Here is a 23,636-nt window from a genome sequence, read left to right as displayed (position 1 = left end):
ACCCTCCTAAGAAGAGAACACTGCCAGCACCCCAGAAGGACCCTCCTGTCACCGACTAGGTGCCCCAACTAGTTGCCCCGAGGAACTCAGGGGTGGGTTTGGAAGCTTGTAACTGTTTTTCCAAATTGTTTTTATTCCTGTTGTTATGTCAAGGAGACGCAATCACCAACCACCCTGAACCAGAACAAGCCTCACCAGAGAGCTCTGGCTATGGCCTTTGCCTTATTTTTAATGCCAAGATCTCTCCAGGAGGAGCTCGGGCCTTATTGCCATGACCTGCAGTGTATGTGGAAGCGTGTTTTCCAACTGAGCCTGTGCAAGCGAATACCCACCTCTCCCTTTTGAATATTCACTCCCCATCTGAAATAAAAGGTCCCTGCTTCCCTTTGTTTGGGGAGGCCATGACTCTGGAAATGATTCCTCATGGTCTCCTATTTGCTGCAAAAATATTTTACTCTGTGAGACAACTTACTTCTGGTTGAGAGTCTGATTTGACTCTCCAGGAGGCGAACCCACTTTGGTTTTGGTAACATTCCCACCCCCTCTCAATCACTAAGCCCTCTTTCTCCACTAAAGGTAACCATCATCCTCACTTCTATAGAAATCACTTCCTTGATTTTCTTTTACAACCTAAGCATGAATCCCTAAACACTATAGTTTTGCCTGGTTTTTAACATTTAGAAGAATGATATTACACAATATGTAACCATTTGTGTCTGGCTTCATTGGCTCTACTTTATGTATCTATTTCATTGTATATAGCTGTAGTCTGTTCATTTTCATTTAAGTATAATAGTTCACTGTTTAAATATACTACCATTTATTAATCCATTCCGCTATTAGTTAACATTTGGGTTGTTTCCATTCTGAGGCTATCATGAATAGTACAGCTTACAGCAGTCTTGCAAATGTCTCTCTGCGCACCAGGACAGGTATATATCCAGGAATGGAATCGGTGAATCGTAGGGTATGCATATGTTCGACTATGGTAGATAATGCTAAACAGCTTTCCAAATTCGTCGTAGCTATTTAAACTCCCACCAGCAGAGTATGAGACATCTGGTTGCCCCCAATCTTGCTGACACTTGCTATTAGCAACCTAAATTTTAGCTCTCTGGTGAGTGTGTCATGACAGCTCATTGTGGTATTAATTTGCATTTCCTTGATTACTAATGAGATTGAGTACCTTTTCATACGTTTATTAGCCATTTGGATGTCTGTCCCCTTTTGTGAAATGCCTTGTGAAGTGTTCAAGTCTCTTGACTTTTTTTCTATTGGGTAGTCTTTTTCTTATTGATTTGTGGAAGTCCTTCCAGATGCAAGCCCTCTTGCAGTTATATGTTTTTACAAATGTCTTTGCCCTCTCTATGACTTGTTTTTTCATTTCAAGTGGCTTCATGGGCCTTCTTCCAGTTCATCCCTTCTCCGTTGAGGCAGCCCCTTGAGGTCCAAACCCAAAGACAAGAAGTTCACCAGGCTCCCTCTATCCTTGGCTGGCCCTGCTCACCAATCCCTGTTGCCTTAGCCCACAAACACTGTCCAGCCTCTTGGTCTCTCAGCTTCTTCCTTGTAATTTGCATGTGCTCTCAGGAACTCTAAATTTGGGGCTCCCTTGCTTGGGTCCATGTTGCCCCTAGACCTGGCCTGATAGTTCTTCACCATCTTGTTAACTTTCTAGTGCCTTGAAGCAGACTTTCTGTCCATTTTTCTAGTTGCGCTCAGCAGGCGGGTGGACCTGCATTACCTAGTCTACCATTCTCAGAAGCAGAAATCCTCATTTACTGAGTGCAGATGGTATATGGGGAGAAATCCTAATACATGCCTAAAGAATTTTCCAATGCAAAAAAGGAACTATTTTTTTTAATTTGAAGATAGAATGCAAAAATGAAGCACAATGCAAAGAGTGCCCAGGACTAGGAGAAGTCTGCTTAGAGCACTGCTCAGACGTCTGAAACTAATCTGGATAATCCATTCATGCGACCTAATCCAAGATTTACAGAGCTAATGTCTTGACATCTTGATTGTTTCATTTCAGGCATCAGGTTGAGATACAATTAGCGTTAGCTGAGATGGACATGTAGTGTATTAACGCTGAACAGCTACTTGCAGAACTTTAATGGCTAAGAGTAAACACTTTAAATTTGTCTACCCAGCAACCAAGGGCATATTTTCCAGCCCCTTCTCACTTGAAGAACCCAAAAAAACAATAAGTTGTTTGGAAAGGGTATATTAAAATTGAGAGTCTTTGAGGTTTACGTAGATCTTCTTTCAGGAAGAGTCTTGATTCATGTCTGGATCTGGATTATGAGACTCCATATCATGGACACCTGCAGACGACATGGTGAAAGGCATAGTTCTTGTCTCTGGAACACCCAGCCTCTCCCTCCAAGTCCATCACCCCCAGTGGTATACGCTGTCTCCCTTCTGTCCAGGTTTTCAGGCTGCCCTCTTCCCCTGATCAAACTACAGGGTTATTTAGACATAAAATCTCTGGAACTCTCTTCTTCCATCCCACCTCCTTTCCCATGCTTACCTAGACTCATCCTACAGGTCTCAGTTGAACCATCACTCCCTCTAGAAAGCCTTTCACCTCCCTCAAGTTCCCTTGTCATATTTAGTAGCAGTTGCATTTTTCACATATTGAGTAAATTATTTGTGTAACTAGATTTTTATGTCTGCCTTGTCCACCAGATAGCAAGCTCCATGAGGTCAGAGACCTTAACCATTGTGCTCATCACTGGTATGTAGGCCTAACATGGTGCCTGGCATGGAGTCAATAAATATTTGTTAAATGATTGGATGGGCAGCTGAATCACTGAACCATTTATTGTTTTCCTTCTTCATTTAACAGTAGAATCATTTGTCAGGTATTTATTGGTTTTTACTACCCTGCATCCATTTACTCTTCTTCTGAGATCAATATCGTTTTTCCTTGGGGAAATACCCCACTCCTTGCTCCAATCCAGGAGTGGTTTATCCCAATGTCACATCTCCCTGGCCATCGTGATAGGTTCAAGACAGGGCAAATGATCCAAGTCAAACCAATCAGAGCCAATGAGGCTTCATTTTGACTTTATTGGAACAGCTGAAAAAGAGGCATTCTTTCTTTCCATCGAGGTTGCTGAGAAGTAGGATATGAGCTTGAAGCTGCTGGCAGCCCTCTTGCCCCCACGAGAGGAGAGGCTGTCTAAGAACGAAGCCACACAAACGAAAGCTGTGCCAAGAGACTGAGTTCCAATGACATCATTTGAATCCTTAGATTGTCAGGAACTTTTGAGTTATCTGAGCCAATTAATGTTCTTTGACACAAACGTCATCTGAGCTGTATGCTGTGGCCACAGTCTCTTGACAAAGTGAATTCCGTATAAATAATTGCCGTCCATCTATTATTTGTAATGTATTACCATACCATGAATAACTTGAGAGCCATTCAGACCATAACTTGCAAGGGCAGTTTTTGATGGTCTTGTTCATTTTGTCAAATATGCTCATTTAAACACAGCAGACAAGCTATTTTAAATGTATGTTTGCTGTACCAAAATATAATAACGTCTAATTTATATGCCATTGATTCTGTCACTGCCAGAGTCTAAAGACCTGCAGACACACACAGTGAGAATGCCTTTGGCTTCTGCAGCTATTACACATAATGAACGTTCATTTGCAGAATCTGCCTCGATTCACACACACACACACACATCACTCAAAGGAATCTATTTTATAAGCTTCTTATGAATGCTAAGCAATTCATATTATTTTCAGTGCAGCAAATTCATAAACAAATGCATATTTACTTATGAATTTGATGCAATAAAGAAGAGACATTGAAATTACCATTCATTGATAACTAAAATCCCTTATTTTGATCCAACCATCAAATCAATGAGGGCTTATTCATATTTTAATATCAACAACAGAAGTAATGGCTCCCTCCTGCTGTTTTAGAAAGAAATTTTTTAAAAAAAGCTGCAGTCTACCATTTCTTAGTGACTTCTTTGTAGAAGAAATCTAAGCGAAGGTAAATCTTGGGTGTGTTAATTTCTTTTCCTAACACTTACAACAATCCCTAATTCAATTGTTCTTTCCTCCAGTGTGTTGTATCAATTCTTCAAAATCTATGGAATTTTCTAACATAAGAAAATATCTTCTCCTATACTGATAGTGGGTTTAATAGATAATTTTCTTAAATCTATTTATCTTACTTGGATTCAAAAATGTGTACTCATTCAGGAATACTCCTTGACAGCTTTTAACCCTTTTTAACAATCTACTCTCGTACAGGACTTTTTTGCCTGTCCAGTATAATTCCCCCCTCCCATTCTCCTTCTTCCTGTAAGAACTCACTGCCCTTCCAGAAGGGGTAAGCAGACCCAGCCAATCATAGTGTCCTATCCTCCTACGTTCTGATTGGTCTTTGGTGAGAGCATTTTCCCTAATAATGCAATGAATCCTTTCCTTAAATGATAGCTGGACATGGGGAAAGAGCGGTTCTTCCTTTGGACTTGATGGGCTGAAAATGAATTTAAAGCTATTGGCAGCCATCTTCCTCACTACATAGAGAAGACTTTTTGCAGAACAAAGCCAAGGAGATAAAAGCAGAAATGTGAGCAGGATGCATGGGTGACAGCAGAGAAGAAAGACGAATATGAGCAAATCAGAGCAGTATTGAAAGCAGTTCTAAACTTTGAGGCCCTGGGAACTGTGACCCATCTGCTGACCCCATGAACCATCCTAGGGTCCTAACTAAACGGACTAAGAAATTCCTTATTGTCATTAAGCTGTATTGAAGTTTGAAGTAAATTTCTGTCACTTGAAATCTAGGACTCTCTAATAATAATCATCATTTATTAAGAATCCTATGTTTACCTGAAATTTGCTCTACAGTTTATTAGGAAGATTTGCAAATAACTACTATGCAGTTGCGTGAGTTGCTATTTCCAAAGCAAGTTGAAAATGCCTCATTTCTATTAGTACAGGAGAGAATAAGTTTATACATTTTGTACTTATATAAAATGTGTAGACTAATTCATTTGTACCATCAAATGTACCATCGAGGATGCCTCGAAATCTGGAAATCGTGAAAAATCATTGGCTATTTGGATTAGGTAACCCAGGACAGGTAATTCCACATACAAATTATTCTGCTCTTACCAAGCCCACATTTGAAGATGACTAGCACATAACAAGCTCTCTCCAGAAGTTCACATGGATCCAAAAATTCCAAGTCACCCACTATGTGTGAGTCCAGAAGAGATAACCGGAAATATTTCACTTTCAGATTTTAAAGATGTAAATCCTCTATAGAGAGGGTTACAGAAAAGTGATACATTTTACATGCATTTTCTCAAAGTACTAACAACTTAGAGATATTTGCAAACATTATTTAAAAGTGATCTTATTTATTAACCAAATCCATCTGACAAAAATAATGCCTGGGAATTAGATTTCCTTTCACACAAAACGTTTGGAATCCCTTTAATAAAGCCAGTTATACAAAGAAGAGCAAATTTGCAATTACTCATTGACCCCTCCATGGTGCCCACTGACCTCACTGAAGAAAGGGACCCATGCTTTCATCAATCTCTGCCAGCCATCAGGGATGTGGCAATCCCCAGAAACAAGTGGACAGCAAGCTAGCTTGACCCTGCTCAACTGAGTGCTTTCAACACTGATCACTGTCTCATAGATTCTCCCTAGTAGCTTCTTGTTAAATGCTGCATGTCTACCTTTTATTAAAATGTCAAATATAATTCTTTTAATTCATATTGGATGGCTGTCATAACAAAATTCAGTAATGAAAACCAATGACAGAGATTGGCTACATATTGTAACACTGTACTTGGACTGTCTGGTATATAATAGGGCCATTTTTCTTTTTTCAGTTATCACATTGGTAAATATTGACTAGGAAATTCTTAGCGCATTGTTTTCACAGGGCTTGGCCAGATCGATTCCTATTAAAAGTATGAAAAATATCTATATCCAGCCTTCATCTCTAATAAGGACAAAAATAAAATTTCTCCTAAAATTAAAGAGGACTTCAGTTTCCAGTAAAGGCAGGTAACAGTTAGTTGAACCAACCATTCATGTGAACACAACTAAAAGCTCTAGGTGAAAAAATTTTTAAACTCCTTAAAAGTTTTAAAGAGCTGTCAAGATAGTAGCAATTACCAGACCAAAATCTAAAGGAAATCAGACACCAGAGCAGTAAGGAAAGCCCTAGAATGCCTTAGCCACTTCTGCCCTTAGGGCATTTGCTAATCCAGAAACGTTGGCGCTTTGGTTTTGCCGGCCTTATTGGGCAATAAGATAGAAGTCAATGGTTAGAGTCTGCTCAAGATGGGAAGTATAATGAGAGATCTTTTTCACCATAGGCTGGAACCCAAAATTAAAACTGGTCACTCCATCATCATCCCCAGAAAGCCACAGTAAAACTTGTTATGGTGCTAAGCAGAGAAAAAGAATTAATAGGAAAAAGAAGGAAAAAAAATATTCAAAAAGTTGGGGTCATTTCCGACCCAAATTTGCAGTCCTTGCCCATACCATTTAAATTGTCCAGAGAACGTCAAGCCATGAGCTGGATTTAGGGCAGTCCCGGACTAAAAGATCCTGAGTTGCCTGGAAGAAGCAAATATAAATCTCCCATGGAGGACGGCACCGTCATACCAGACCTCAAAAGATAAAAGTCCCCACAAACACTATTTCAAGGACAATGAAGAACAGAAATAAGCAAACACACAAGACAACAAGATACCATGAGCAAAATTAGCAGAAACTAAAGATAACAGGAAGTCCATCAAACACTTCATCTAGGAGACTTGTTAGATACAGACTATAAAATGACTGTGTTTATTCAAGATACATTCAAGCGTGTCTCTTATGTTTGAAGTACTAACAGACAAGCTTGAATATATCTTCAGGGCACACGAATCAACAAATAAAACGATAGAGTAATTCTGTAAAACAACTGTACTCTTCAAAAATGTCAATGTCCAGAAAAACGAAATTTCAAGGAAACTGTTCTACACTAAGGGAGACTAAAAAGCAGAACAACTCAAGGCAGCATGTGATCCTTGACTGGATCCCGGATTTAATAAAGAAAAAAAAAAAGCACTAAAAGGGACATTATCGAAAAATTGGGCAAATATGAATATGGAGTGTATATCAGATAATACTGTACCAATTTTAATTTATGGACTGTGATAACAGTATTGTGGTTATGTAAAAGAATGTTCTTATTCTTAGAAAATACCTGCTAATGTATATAAAGGAGTAGTGTCATGAGATCGCCCTTCTGGCAGTCATAAACTTACTTTCAAATGGTTCAAGAAAAAACAGAGAGAGAGAGAAAAAAGGCAAAGCAAAAGCAAATGTGGTAGAATGCTCACAACTGATGACTCTAAGTAAAGGGTATTTAGGTACCATTATTTCAAGTTTTCTTTAGGTTTAAACATTTTTTTAAAACAAAATGTTATGGGAGAACATATACAGCAGATTTGAAAGATATCCAAATAGAACACCTAGCAATGAAAGATACAGTAAATTTAGAAATTTCATAGATAAGCAAAACGTATATTTTAAATAGCTGTAAAGAATATGACTAAACTAGAAAATAAATCAGAAGAATTATGCAGGTCAGTACGTGGAGTGACAAAAAAATTATTTTATTTTAGTTTTTGAAATACACAAGTGAAATAAAGAGACATGGAAGACAGAGATCTGACATCATTGGACCCTTGAGTGAGAGAAAAGAGATGAGTCCGAGGCCACATCTAAAACATAATAGCTGATGCACAACCTGAAGGACCTACAACTAGAATATACAACTATGTCCTGGGGGGCTTTGGGGAGAGTAAGAAGAAGAAAAAAATGAAGATTGGTGACAGAAATTAGCTCAGGTGCCAATCTTTTAAAAAAAATAATAATAGCTGAGAATTTTACCAAAATCTTGAAACAGACCAATATGTACATTCAATAAGCCAAATAAATCCCAATCTAGATAGATGGGGAAAAAAAATCCATACCTAGACTTAGCCTAGAGAGGGTGAAGAAAACCAAAAATAATGAGAAAAATCATTTAAAAAGCCAATAAAAAAGACAGATTATCTTCAAAGGAGCCAAGTTAGATAGAGAGCTAATTTCTCAATATAATGGAAGCCAGAAGTTGGTAGAATGACAAATTCAAATATGCCAGAAGAAAAAAAACTGCCATCTTTTAATTCTGAAATAAAAAACTGCCATCTTTTAATTCTATAACCAGCAAAAATATCTTTCAAGGGTAAGGGCAAATCAAAGACAATCTTAGACAAGCAAACATGGGAAGATTCACCCCAGCAGACCTCCGTCACACTTAGTCAATGGGCATTGACTGTGAATATGACCTACGTTGAAATTTAAGATTCTGCTCTCCAGCATTCTGCTGTTCTCTCAAACCATCCATCCAATAAGTCATAAGAAGGATGTGCAACTATTGCTAAAAATGATTTTGAAATGGTTAATACCCAAATTTAGCCCATTTGAACTCTCAGTGATGCACCAAGTTGTCATTCATATGAGTTCACGACCACATGTACATCCATATTGATGTAGCACTTCTCCAAAACGAGGAAACAAAATAATTTGAACTCAGCAGGGATCTCATTTGTCCCTGACTCATAATAATACAAGTCTGTCCTATGGTTCCGTATTAATTACTTTACAAATAGAAAGACCATTACTCGTATATAAATTTCACTTCCGAACAAAACAAAACAAAACAAAATTCCATGAGTGGGGACCTCACATTGAACTGGTTAAATTTAGGGACTCATTTGTAAAGGTCAGTGTCCTTTGTTGCAATTCCAGTTCTTATGCAGATGAGAAGTTTAACCTGCCCTATGGCGCTGGGCATAATTAGCCAGCTGCACCCTCACAATAAGGTGCAGATGGTTAATTACACCAGCAAATAACTGCTTACTGGTGGGCACAAAAGCCTGTACCTAAAATCATTGAAAGTATACTTGGGCCTATTTATTCTCATGCAAACAAGACATTTATTTACAAGATTTCATCTGTGAACAGATTACCACGGGCTCCAACTCCACTGCTCTGGGGGAGACCCATTAACACTGCTGGGGTCTGGTTCAAGGGAGGGACCAGTAGCCACAAAGCCGTATTTCAACCGGTGAAATGTTTCATGCACTGCTGAATCCTGGTTGAAAAATCTCCTAAAGTTAATTTGCTGTAATAAGAATCATAAATCAGGCGAGAACTTGGTTTCCCCAGAACCCAAAGTAAATTCTATATTCTTTAGATAAAAAACCTTGCAATGAAATGAAAGAATTTTTTTTTTCACAAGCAAACACGTCAACATTGGTTGGCTTAAGAAAATAAAAGATGAATTTTCTGTGCCCTTGAGGAATTTCATGAGCTAGCTGAGCTCCCAGAATTTAGAAAGCCATACTAGATACAACACATCCAATTATTGTTAGACTGTTCCAAAGATCTCATTTAAAAATGTATTCTATTAATCCCCGTGTGGCAAGAATAGGATTGGGAGAGAAAGGCGAGAGGGTAACCACTTCATAACACCCATGTTTGGAAGCCCTCTGCCAGCTGCAAAGTTCGCCGTTTGCGGGGTCAAGATGACAGGGCTGGGGAACAGAATACTAATCTCCTCGAATCTGCATAGAACCTTTCCTCTGAAGAACCCACAGCATGTGTGATTCTATTCAGTTTAATTGTATGTTGGGGAGGAGAAAAAGCTGCTTGCCATGATTTTAATTGCTAAGAACACACTATCTTTTTAGGAACCATCTGTTTAATTGTAATTACACACAGTGATGTAAAAACACAAATGATTAACAAGTACAAAGCTTCCCTACCCCTACCAGTTTTAACATCACGAGCCATATTGTAAAAGAGTATTTTGCCTTTTCCCTCTCTGCAATATTTCATGATTTAGCAACTGACAGCCTACCATTTATTACAGAATCTCATTCTGGTAGAGCTAAAGCTATTAATTAATATTTTTAGATTACATCCCTCTGTTACTCCTTTTTATTAAACTTTAATTCTCTCCGAGAGTGACAGAGATTCTATCAGAAATGAAATACATAAAGCCCCTTTTTATCCACTTCTCACTAAAACCTATGAGGTTCCATATAATACACATCATCTATAATTAGTTACCAGGGACATTCCAAAGCATTGCAAGACTAATTTTTTGGCTTTCATAAACACAAATTTCTGCCTTCCTGGTTTTGAAATATGCTTACCGCACTGTTATTATTTTAAAAGCCACAAGTATTGGTAATTGTGTTCAGGCATGAATAAAAATAGCTTAACCTTGAAATTTATTTTAATTAGGGATTTTTCAAAGCCACTGCTGCAAACTTGGGTGGATTGTTTATAATAAAAACAAGCATCAACAACATAGTTGTACAGAACATAGAATTAGGCAAAATTGTTTAACTTGGGCTTAAAATAGTAGTTTAAAGAAATAAAAACAGACACGGGTGCAGTCAGATCATAATGTTATTAGAGCAACCTTACATTCAGGACATTTTAGATAGTCTATTAAAGCAAGGAGACGGCATTTAAAAATAAAATACAGGAGACTTATGAACTGCCAGTGAAATTACAAGAGATTTCTTTCTTCATCATTTCACACTAATTTTTTTTTTTTTTTGAGGGAGATTAGCCCTGAGCTAACACCTGCTGCCAATACTCCCCTTTTTGCTGAGGAAAACTGGCCCTGAGCTAACATCCGTGCCCATCTCCCTCTACTTTATATGTGGGACACCTGCCACAGCATGGCTTGATAAGTGGTGCGTAGGTCCAAGGATCCAAACCAGTGAACTCCGGGCCGCCAAAGCAGAACATGTGAACCTAACTGCTGCGCCACGGGGCTGGCCGGCATTTCACACTAATTTTTCTTTAAAGTCAACCAAGTTGACTTTTTGCTATTCATTTTAAGATGAAGATCACCACTGTAACAATATCACATACTTTCATGACAAGCCTTTCAATCAAGCACAGAACATTTTTCTAATAAATTTTTTTTTCCCATTTGTGTGTGTGTGTGAGGAAGATTGGCCCTGAGCTAACATCTGTGGCAATCTTCCTTCATTTTATGTGGGATGCCACCACAGTGTGGCTTGATGAGTGGTGCTAGGTCCACGCCCAGGATGGGAACCTGTGAACCCAGGTCACAGAAGCAGCGTGTGCAAACTCAACCTTTATGCCACCGGGCCAGTCCCCAAGCACGGAACATTTTTTAAAAGCCCACTCTTATTCCCTATCACCACAAGGGACAAATATCACCCTTGAAAAAAAAAGATCAGAGAATTAAAGCACCTTAACTCTTCGAAGTAATGAAAAGACTGCACAGTTTTTCAAATTAAATTGCAGTAGAGGCATTTTGCAATGTATCAGTTCATCGCTTCTCCTCCTCTGCACAACCTGAATCCTTCTAGCACGATCCTACAAGCACCCATCCGTCTTGCAAGACCATTTTATAGGAGGAGTAGCCAAACGCTGAGCGCACCTGCAGCGTTAACGAAGAAACAGATCTCGGGTGAAATTGTTTGAGAGGAAGAGAGTGCCCTCAGGAAATGGCTGATGCTTCACTTCTTATGACAGCAGCCGTGACGAGGCCTATTACTGTCCCCTGCGTTCTAAAATGTGCTCATCCTAAGCCAGTGATCTTTAACCTTTGAGGTCCAAGTCCCACTGAGAATCAGATAAAAGCTATGAACACTGTCCCTCAAAAGATGAACACAGAAGTCAAGAATCTCTGCCTTACGCAGATCCCAAAGTGTACCAGTTAATACCTGCTTTCAATACTCACAGGTTATGTGGGTTTCTTTCAAACTTGATGTGTTTTCATGTTCTAAATGTTTTTGCTGCTAACGTGGAGAAACATTCTCAAAACTATTTTGAAGTTTGTGAAACTCTACCACTAATTCATAACAGATAATAATTTGCCCTCTACTTTGTGATTGCGTGAATCATTCTCACACACAAGCCAGAGGTACTGTTGTGCCTTCTCCAAAATAATTCTAAGTTTGCTCATATACAAAACATGAAATAAAACGTAAAACCTAAGACTATAAAACTTCAAGAGGAAAACATGGAAGAAAATCTGTGTTAACCTTGGATTAAGCAAAGAGTTTTAGATAGCACACCAAAACACCATCCACAAAAGAAAAAACTGATAAATGGGAATTTATCAAAACAAAAACTTTTGACTTCAAAGGACAACTCAATAAGCAGACAGTTGAGTAAGACATGGGTAAAATATATGAACAGAAACTTCACCAAAGAAGAGAGAGAATAACAAATAAGCACATGTTATTCAGCATCATTAGTCATCAGGGAAATGCAAATTAAAGACAGAAGGAGATATTACTACATATTTACAAGAATAACTAAAATTAACAAAATTGTCACCTGTTAGCAGGTTTTGGAGCAAGTGAAAAATCTCATACTATGCTGGTGGAAATGCAAAACAGTATAGTCACTTTGGAAAACAGGTTGGCAGTTTCTTATAAAATTAAACATACACTTACTATAGAACCTAGAAATCCCACTCTCAGGTATTTATCCAAAGAAATAATAATACATGTCGATACAAAGACCTGTATGTGAATGTTTATAGCCACTTTATTTATTCATAATCACTAAAAACTGGAAACAACCCAAATGTCCATCAACTGGTGGTAAATCTATTAAATTGAATAGTACTCAACAATAACAAGGAAAGATCTACTGTTTCATGCAACAACATGGATAAATCTCAAAAGCAACATGTTAAATAAAACAAGACGGAAAAAAGTGCTATGTATTTTATGATTCCATCTATATGATATTCCGGAAAACACAGAAACAGTAATGAGATCATTGGTTGCCAGGTGCCGGGGGAGGGGAAAGTGGATTGATTACAACTGGGTACAAGGAAGCACTCGGAGCTCACAGAATCATTCGATACATTTATATGGTTCATGACTATATATTTTTCAAAACTCATGGAACTCTACACCTAAAAGGGGTGAAATTCACAGAAGGTAAACTATACATCATGAACCTGACTTAGAAAAATAGCTAAGAACCTACTGGGAGAAAATATTAATTTAAATTATATTTCAACATAGCATACAAAGTATGTACCGTAGCCTTACAAGTCAATACAAAAAGGACAGTCAAACTTAAATTAGGCAAAGATAAAGACAGGCAATCCATAGAAGATCAAGTATCAACAGTCAAGAATCATAAACTGTTCAGTCTCGCTAGTAATCTGGCAAATGTAAACTATAACAAAGTGATAGTCAATATTTTCCCATCAGAAAGACAAAGTTTTAAACGACTGAGAATATCAAGTGTTGATGCCTATGCAGAGCAAGTACAATCTCTACAATAAGACCCCAAAAGAGTTACATCAATGGGGATAATGAAATTTCAACTATATTCATAGTCAGCTAACTCAAAAGACAGAAGAATAACCTCTCAATAGTTGGGTGACCGTCTTCAGTCAGTGGGCTGTACAGTGAGGGGAGATGGCAATCCTGAGGATGCTAGTGTCGAATTCATTGACGCTGGAAGAGTCAGTCCAGTGTAGACTGGGGAGACCACAGAAGGTACACATGAATGATTCTAAGGATTGACCAGCCCACCAAGCAAAGAGTGATGTCCGGGTATCCACTCAGATAGTGATAGCCTCCTCAACATTCTCAAGGAAGAAACTGAAGTACGAAATGAGGGCCCCAGCAAAATTTAGAAGAACAAAGATATAATGGAATTGATAAATTTATCCTTCTACTAATTTATGGTGACAAATAGGAAAAGTCTATAAATTAGAATTTTGTGAAATGTGTTTAAATATTTCCAGAATTAAATCTTTTCAGTGGTTCAATATCTGAATTGGGTTGCTCCTGGGCAATTTAGGGGATTTTCTGGGGATATCTTTGACCTTAGCACTGACTTCTGAACCGAATACAGTACAATGTGACTTGAGGGCACAGATGCTATCTTACAATATTTTCTTTTCTGGCCTGCAAAATATCTAGGTCAGTACTAGACATGAAACGGGTCCTCGATTACTTTAAGGAGTCCAGAAAATGAGAGTGGGAAAGAACCATCTTGATAAAATACATACTGGTTGAAGTATTCTGAAATGAAAAGAACAGGACCCAATAGAGGCAGGGAGCAAGAAACCCAAGGTAAACACATAGAGGACAGGACACGGGGTAGCCCCCCTGGGTGGTGGTTAAGAGTCATACCAACCGCCACTCACTAACCCCGGATCATGGGACACTTTCTGAGCCCAGATTGCTCAACCGTGAAGGCGGGTTAATCATTACAGTCACTCCACAGGACTGTTGCGGCTATAAGATGAGATCACACAGGTAAAGCACATCTGAGGGTGCAGTGGTCATGCATTTGATCCCCACAGTTATCCTGAGAAGGAAAAGGGGAGGGAGGAGAAGGAGGAGAGGGGGCGTGGCACCCCACTTTCCTGGTGAGAAAATAGGGAAAATGATTCGTCCAAGGGCTCACGGCTAAATTAGAAATCAGAAGCAAGGTGAACACCGAGGTCTTCTGTCCTTCGGGTCAATGCCTGCCTCTTTGCTACCTGTCTGGCTGGGGAATCCCAAGAACAGAAATCGGAACTTCCACTATTTTAATTGGGGTGAGAGAAGGGGCCAGAGAAGGCAAGGGAGGGGTGGGATCTGGAAGGCCTAGGGAGCCTCTGGGATAAACGGCGGGAACGCATGGAGGAGACCCCAGGCCCGTCCCCATGCCCCCTGCACTGTGACCCCTCGGTCACTGCGAGGACCTCCGACCTCGGTGCACCCCCGAACCCCTGTCAATTCTGCTCCCCGATCCCCACCAAAACCCCGCGTCCCACTCACAGACGCCGCTGCCAAGGGGCTCCCCACGCGCCTCCAAGCCGCCGCTCTGCTCCGGTGCAGCCCCGGGCCAGGAGCTGTTGCCATCCGTTGCCACAGCAACCACCGAGCCCCCCCCCCCCCGCACAGCCTAGCAAGCTGCTCGATGATTGGACAAGGCAAGCGTCCATAGCAACCGCCAGGCAGGGACGCTTGGTGGAAAAAAATTTGGTTTTCAGGAATTCTTCGGACACCCTCTTTCACCAAGGGCAGCCTTAACCAGGCATCTGTCCTAGTTCTTTAAAGGTGCTTCATGCATGAGCTCATTTAACGCTAGTCTTCCCGTGTTGCTGTGAGGGTCCTCATGTGTACAGGAATTTTTAACTTGGGGTCCTTTTATCTCTTCAGGAGGTCCATGAACCCCCTTAAGTTATATGCAAAAGTTTAGGTCCATTTACCCAATAGATATATGTAGATTCTCAAAGGAGCTAGAACCAGAACCCAGGTTGCCAGACACCCAAGGCTGTCCAAGAGAATAACTTTCATATGCATTAACCCCATCTTCCTTCTCAGAGACCCAAGATTGAAAAAGGGCGGTCCTTCTCAGACTTCATTTAGATTGTGGCCTCACTCAAATCCTGCCTTGAGACATCTCCCAAAGACTTTAACTCTTGACATTCATTCATTCATTCATTCAGTAAATATCTATTGATCACTATTGTTGGTCATGCCTTTGTCATAGAGGCACTTTTCTAGCCTCTGTAAGATAGCCAATGTCAAGACAGAGTCCCTAATTACTTAGAGCTTTCCTTACGGTGTGGGAGACAACAGGTGCACAAACAAGATCATTTCAGATTGTGATGATACACAAAATGTGTGATTGATGGACAGTGTCTAAAGGGATGAGCCCTGTAGATAGCACAGTCAGGGAGGCTGATGTTGAGGAGACGGCATTGGAGCTGAGACCTGAGAAGACACCAGCTAGAGAAGAGCAAGGAAGACAGAAACACAAGCAAAGGAAACAGAAAGTTAAAAGAAATGAATTTGGGTGTTAGAGAAAATGAAAGGCTAACGTGGCTGAAAAGGAGAGAGCTTGTAGGCCTGTGGTAAGACGCAATCAGATTGCCCTCCCCTAGCTCTTTGAAGGGTCAGCTACTTCTCCCTACTCCTTTGTTTCTTCATTCCCAGCCACACCCTACCACGTCACCTCAGTTCTTTCCTTCATAGTCCTTGTTACTTTTTATTGTGTGTGAGCTCCAGGAGGACAGAGACTGTGTTTGTGTTGTTCAACACAGACCCTCAGCACCTAACCTAACCAGTCCAGCGTGGACACTAAATATTTGTTGACTGCGTGAATCTCCAAATCTCCATACTGGGAACTGTGGTAGATCTTAGGGACAAGACAAAGACGCCTCTGCCTTCATGGAGCCTAAATACTTGCGGAATAAATGAATTACAAACTATGTGGGCGAACTAAATGTGTGCAGAATTGAATGATTTAGACTGTAAGTGCTGTGGGAAGCTGTGGAACAATTCCCTAGATAATTTCTTCATTCAGTCTATTATAGTTCAGTTCAATTGCACAAATATCGAATGCCTACTATATGCCAAACACTGTGGTATCCAGCAAGGACCAAGAAGAATGCCAGTCCTGCCACAGAACCAGCTTACAATCTGCCTCCATGCTGTCCATTAGACGCTAGACACTCGTAGCCACTAGACATTTGTGACCATTGAGCATTTGGTGTGTGGCTGGCCCAAACTGGAATGTGGGACAAATATAAACTCCAGACTTTAAAGACTTAGTGCAAAACAAGAATGTGAAAGATCTCATTAGTAATTTTTAATATTGATTTCAGATTGAAGTGATAACATTTTGGATATATTGGGTTAAATAAGATTATTATTATTAAGATTAATTTCACTTGTTTCTTTTCTAATCTGACTGCTAGAAAATGTTGAATTACATATGTGACTTGCATTATATTTCTATTGGACAGCACTGGTCTAGTGGGAGCTTAATGCTAGTTGAATAAACAAGCGATATCTTATTGAAGATGTTAAAGTAGACAACTGAGGTGAGGCACAATAGGCAGCAAATTTCAAATAGAGGAACTAGACCAAGAGTTTACAAAGCAAAGAGGCTAGAGAACGCTTAAGCCGTTCAGGTCCTGAGTGCACCGAGGGTCAGGAGTAGGTGGTTAGGGAGGATTTTCTCAAAGAGGGCTGAGCTGTGAGCCCCACCTCCTAACCTCTAGTCAAAAGAAAGGGGCTTTGAGGGGACCACCCATGAATTTAATGTATTAGGGGACACAGCAGGTTTGTGTCTGAATCCCATCTAGAAGTTCTAAAGGGCAAGAGATGAGCGGACTAGTGGGCAGACAGCAGAACAAGGGAAGAATTGCTTGGCTGGGAGCAACTCGTCATCTGAGAGAGAAAATCTGATTGGTTTAGGTGGCTCAAGTGCAACGTATCTCTCCGGTCCAATCGTCTTTGGCCAGAGAGTCACTTTGAATGAACACGGCTGCCAGGGCCACTCCTGTGTGGACGATGGTTCTCATTCTCAAGAAAGTGAAGGTGGGCTGGACAGGGTCCCCAAAGCCATCTACTACATGAGTTCTCTACTACAATTAGAGTTCTACAATCTACTACATTACAGTTCTCTAATCATCCAGCCGCCAAACTTCATTTTCCAAACCTCTTTCCTTCCTCTCCACATCCTGTTCATTTACCATTTGGGGACCAATTGCCTCCAATTTTTCACTTCCACATATCTTTACACTTTCACACTTCTTTCCGACTCCCCTGCTATGACTCCACCTCAAGCCAGCATCTTATCTTGCCTTGGTCTACTGCCATAGTTCCCAAACTGTGTGCTAGGGCAGCTCGAAGTGCCACAGTGAACTCACAAGGGTGTCAGGTTGTTTTAAATGTTCACAGGAATCACAGCAATATCTTTTGGAAACGACTAGCTCGAGGTAGTTCATAGTTTCAACGCTAGATTATGATACTGCTTCCAATGACTAAATCCTTTCAAAGCTGGATTTTCAGTAATTGCTGTGACGAAACCAAGTATCACACAAAAATCAATGTGGAAAAGGAAATGAGGGTGGTGGTGATCCCAAGGCTTGAGAGGATGTCCCATGGTCAACGGAAGATATGTATGTCCTAAATTGTTAGGACATACGCTTATTAAGCTATTTGGACCTGTTAATAATAAATGGAATTTATTAATAAACACTTAATAAATGGAATTGTTAGTTATTTCTTTTGGCCCAGGGATGCTGTGAAACTATGACTGAAATACTAAAAATATTTCTCACCTTTTCATTCTTATTTTACCAAGAGTAGGAAACGGAACTGATTCCCATTTCAAAGATGAGTCATGTACAGTGCATCGTTAATGTCCCCGGAGAAGAAGACTAGTTGGACTCTTCTGAACAGAACGATTTTCTGAGATTATTTCTTGTGTCGCTTAGAAAATATGTTTGCTTTACTTCCTCTTGTGGGAATATCTAATATGCTCAAGTAAACACAGAAAGCATATATTGAGCATTTACTGGTTGGCTTAGAGTAAAAAGCACAAAACCAGGAAATCTAGATCCGAGACCCAGTTCTACCATCTATCACCTTTATGTCCTGAGGTTAGCTACTCCACCTCTCTAACCTCAGTTTCTGCAACCATTAATGGGCATGATCCAGCCATTCAAACAATATTATTTATGAGCCGACTCTGTGCTCAGCATTGTTGAATACTGTAAAGCAGTGTTTTCAACCTTTTTTTTCATTATTGCTCCCCTAAGGGGCCTTTTTAGACATTTTTGTCCTAATTATGCCTCCCAAATTTTAATACCATGTCTACACTGTATATCTGTTTATGTACTGCATATAAATTTGTGCTTTATACATAAAAACAGTGAGGTTTTTTGCCCCTCAAGAATCACTTTTTGCTCCCTTGGGGACAATATTGTCCCTATTGAGAAGGCATGCACAGAGACAGAGGGGACAACATTTCTGCTCTCACAAAGCCTGTATTCTAGCGTGAGAAGTTGGATAAAAAATAAACAAGTAAAGTATCAGATGTGAACAGTGCCATGAACAAGTAAAATTGGATGCCCTGCTGGAGAATGAATGAGGAGATGAGCCCAGTGGGGAGACCTGAATGACAACAGGGGCAGCCTGGCATCTAGCAGGGAGGAGCTGCTGGTGTGGCAGCCTTGCTGGGTGGGCATGAGCTCGGCGAGAGGCAACAGAAAGGCGGAGCATGGTGAGCTCCGGTGACACCACCATCAGAGGGTCATTTTGAAGACTGAGTAATACAACCTGGAAAAACACTTTGTAAATAGTAGATTGCTAAGCGAACGGGAAGGGTTATTACGTGCAAAACGCTCCTTTTAGGCACTGTGGGCAGACAATGACTAAGCTCTGGCACCTACCATCAAAAAGAGCTGTTTTTGAAAAGCAGCTAAAAAGGCTGGAATCTGGGAAAAGACTTAAACGATCAAAGATATCAGATATCTAGATAGACCTAGAAGACAGAGAAATGTTAGCAGAAAGGATACCTAATATTTCTGAGGCGTTTACCCTATGTTTCTGTGCTAATTGCGTTACACACATGAATCTTCACAACCCTGTGGGATTACTCTCTTCATTTCACAAATGAGAAACTGAGGCTCCAAAAGCATAAGTGACTTGCCCCAAATCACACAGGCAGTAAGTGGCAGGATTTAGGTCTGTCTGACTGGAGTCTAAGGTCTTAACCAAGAGGACACGACCCCCAGCTTCCCCATCGGGTCCTTTGCAGACTCTGTCTTCTACACCTGCTCCTCTGCTAGTGATCGATATTTCTTCAGTTTGTAGAACTGGACTTATCCTGCTCAGACATCAGACTCAGCTCAAAAATTAAAAGACTAATTATAATGCTCTTACAGGGCCTAGGAACAAAAACTGTCAGTACTATGTTTAATTACCCACTGTCTTGCTTGCAGGGGGAAATATATCTTACCTCATGTCCTGAGGATTAGTCAAAATGGACTATGTCTGGGTTGGAAGAAAATTTAAAGGCAGATTTTATTCTGTTTTGGACTTCCTAAAAATGCAAATCCAAGAACTGCCAACAGGACTACCCTGCCAGTGATTAACTGTCAAGAGGAGACCCAGAGAGAAACACTTGCCAAGAGGAGACACCAGACACTTGCTGCGTCTGGTGGCTGAGAGACATAATTGAAAGAGTGGTAGACACGAACGCCCAGGATCAGGGATTGACTTATGATAGGAAAGTGTCACGCGGCTCTGGAACCGACAGCGTGTGGTAGAGAAGACCTGCAGTTTAAACGAGGTGGAGCCAGAGCCGGTCTGTGAAAAGCTCTTCCAGTCCTCAGGCACTCGGCTCTTGTCATACCCCAAACTGTCAAAATCAAAAATTGTCTCCTGTTAGGAAAATACTTGATAATGCAGTGTATACAATTATAAATGCACTATGCTTTTCTTTTCTCTTTTTTTTTGATTAAAATCTCACAAAATAGAATCCCTGTGTTTGTAGGGCCCAACAGCGTAGCAGTACTACAAAGAGAGAACATGTCTGTGAGTGAGGTACCACACAAAGGTAAACATGAACCTGTCAAGAATAAGAACAACTTATATCAACCGTGCTAGAAAAAAGCCTGAACTATCTTTCTGTTCTCTCGAGAAAATGATGCTACAAGACCATCGTTCTATGAAGGGGCAATCAAACATTATGCAGACAAAAGTATAGGATAAAATTATTATAGAGATGTGGCAAGCAGCTAATGAATAAAAAACTTGTTATTTTTTATTTTGTGATGTATATGGTATTCATTAGCTTTTTTAATGGTGTAATTTAGTATAACTCATGCTAAAAAACAATTAGGTACTTTTGCACCTAATTTTTATTTGTAATAATGGGATTTCAAGATTGTATAACCTTCAAATGCTACACAAATTAGCCCCTGGGTGAGACTTGCAGTCACGGGGAGGTGAAGCACATGGACATGAAAATATTAATGTGCAATATACCACAAAATAAATAGCACTGTAATAATCTATAAAAAATATTCAATAAACATGAAGGTGGTTAAGAAGGGAAAGACCGTGGTTGACTGGAGTTGTCAGAAAAGCTTCAGAGGAGGTTGAACTTGAAGTGGCCATTGAAGCCCCAGTAAAATTTTGCTTCACTTATTAATATGTCTTCTGATGGACCCATCAAATACTGTACTGAATCCTTGCTCTCTTAGAGCAGATTGGGCCAGCCACTGGGGGTGCCGCTGTGAACAAGTGAAGCCTAGAGAGCAGAGGCGAAGGAAGGGTGAGGCTTCCAGACGAGGAGGGTACATTCCTGAAAACAGATCATCAGGGCTTAGTCATGGTGAAGATGACAATTTCTGAGATGAAAATCTAATCTTAGATACTTGGGAATAAAAGACTGGAGAGGGACAGAGCCAGGAACTCCAGAAAGGCGAACACGGAAATGGGCTACTACTTTCACTTTAGAGGGAAGGGGGTGTGACCAATCTCAGATTCTCTTTTCTCTTTCTGGCAAAATGAGGAAGGATCTATGAAATGCCCAAGTGATCCAGAGGGAAAGAAAGAAATGTTTGATTTGAGCCTGTATAAAAATTTTGCTCTGATAATTATAATATCCTGTTAAAGAATAAGAGAGGAATACATAAGGATTCATCCATTCATTCATTTAAGCACACATTTCTCAGACACCTAGGCATTGAAGACCATGCCAACTGTGTCAGATACTAGGGACAAAGAGGAAAATTCTCAGGTGTTTATCTTCCAGCTAGACTAAACATAAAGGAGTACAGCCGCTATAATAATGACACAGGAAGGAGCCAGAAGGAAGCAGATACTGAGCTTTTGGTCTTTCACAAGCTGACTGGGCTAAACGTTAGGAGGAAATGAGAAATTCAATTTAAAAGCACCCCATTGCCCTCGTTAGACCAACCCTGAGGCTTTGGAGGGTTCTCAGGCCCCTGAGCTCATTAGAAAAGCAGATGGATGTATCAGAGGGGTTAATGGCAGCCAGGGATGACCCTGATATGATTTGGTCCCAGCTGCTGACCTTCTAGAGATGGATATGACTTTGAAAACTGAGGGCAATAACTTTTGGTGAGGAAGGAACCATAAAGTAAAATCTAAAATTATGTTAGGCTTAAAGATAAATAATTCCCCCCATAGGAATAGAAAAACAACTGTAAAATTAAAATAGGGTTGTAGCAACATTGCCAATTGTTTATTAAATCAAATACTGCCTACTGCACTAATAAAGGTAGTCATGGCATGGATAATACACCACAAAGGAGGATTTCAAAATATTCTTCGCTATTCCATTAAGGAGGGCAAAATTGGGATCCTAGTGGAGGAACATGGCTGACACATACATGGGTGGATATGCTGTGCGTGTGTGCGTGTGTGTGTGTTTCTTGGGAGCCAAGATGAAGATGAGGACATAAAGCCTAAGTTCACGTGGATATAGTGGAATTACATGATGTGTTCTGGCCATTTGTTCTTCCTGTTTCTGACCAACCGTCTTCGTCCGTCAATGTCTGCACCTTGCCACCTAAAACCCTTAATAAACGGTCTTTACTTCTGCTGCTAGCCACGCAGAGTCACCAAGAGTCATGTAAGACTGAAGCATTCTACGCCATGGATAAATGGGATTCCCAAAGAATGCAAAAACACCAGTGCTTTGGCTACAGTGGCTGCTTTTATCAGATGATCTGTGGATGTTTCCATCCTAGAATAACAGTTCTTGTTCCCATCTCAGAAAACAGTTTCATTATTTAGGAGATCAGGAAATGAAAACAGTCTCCAAATCAGTGGTGACTATTTCTGCACAGTCTCTGTCTTTTCCCGTAACACAGCTTCAATGCGCTGCTAAGAGCTCAATATTCTTAGGCATGCAAAAAGAGCATTAATCTGCCTTATTAATTAATTAATCCAATGACTTATCCAAATTTTTGCCTGTGAGCACTCTAGGACCCACGGTTCCTGCTCTCCACTCTTGTTTCCCCACGTTTTATCTCTTTTGTATGCCTTTCCCCATGCCTCCCTCTTCTCCTGGCTAACTTCTCCATAAATAATACTCTTTGACTCTCCCAGAGTCCAAACATAATGAGTAAGAGGAACTGAAAGCCAGGTGAGGCTTCTGACCTCCACCCTAAACAGGTTCCCACGCTTGCTCAGACGTGTCCGTTTCAAGAGGAGCAGAAAGGATCCTTATTCAGGTGCTCTAGATCACCCAGAGTCTCTCCATCTGATCTCACCTCCCTCCAGCTCCTTCCTGACAAAGGGTTTTGACAACTTTCTTATTGTTACTGCCTCTGGTCCAAGTCAGACTTGAATCTTTAATGGTTTCTGTGAGGAAAGATGCGTCATTTGGCTTTTAAGATGCACACACAACTCCCTTCGCAATGCCAGTATCCTTAGGGGTTAGTTAATGCATCAAGCCACATACCTCTGGAGAAAATTCCATCATGTCCCTGAAACAAGAAGAGAGTTAAGCTCTACTCTCAGTTGAGCCCGTACTGGTGAGCTCCGGGAGAAAAGGAAAGAACCAGCACTGTGTAACTGGGGGTGGATTTGCATCTTACCAGATGAAACTGAGAGAGAAAATGAAGGCAGCTTAATAATTCCCAAACCAAGTCAAAATTTTTTACCCATTTGTTTAAAATATTCTTCATTATGTAATGTAATAGACACAATTTTATTCTCTAAGTAGCCAGGTTAAGAATTCCTCTT

At 40.3% G+C, this 23,636-nt stretch overlaps 1 protein-coding gene across 7 annotated transcripts in view; it reads right to left on the bottom strand.

Annotated features, from left to right (window-relative positions):
* The window catches only part of HYDIN (HYDIN axonemal central pair apparatus protein), a 335,679-nt gene extending 320,723 nt beyond the window's left edge, over positions 1 to 14,956 (bottom strand). For all 7 annotated transcript variants that reach the window (XM_046683578.1, XM_046683582.1, XM_046683583.1 and 4 more), the window contains exon 1: positions 14,892 to 14,956. The gene's annotated coding sequence lies outside the window, so the exon portion shown is untranslated. The remainder of the gene's footprint in view (positions 1 to 14,891) is intronic.
* Positions 14,957 to 23,636: the final 8,680 nt, after the last annotated feature.

This window comes from Equus quagga, chromosome 13, assembly GCF_021613505.1.
Source record: "Equus quagga isolate Etosha38 chromosome 13, UCLA_HA_Equagga_1.0, whole genome shotgun sequence".
Classification (NCBI taxonomy): Eukaryota; Metazoa; Chordata; class Mammalia; order Perissodactyla; family Equidae; genus Equus; species Equus quagga.
This window is presented reverse-complemented; position numbering and strand designations above follow the sequence as displayed.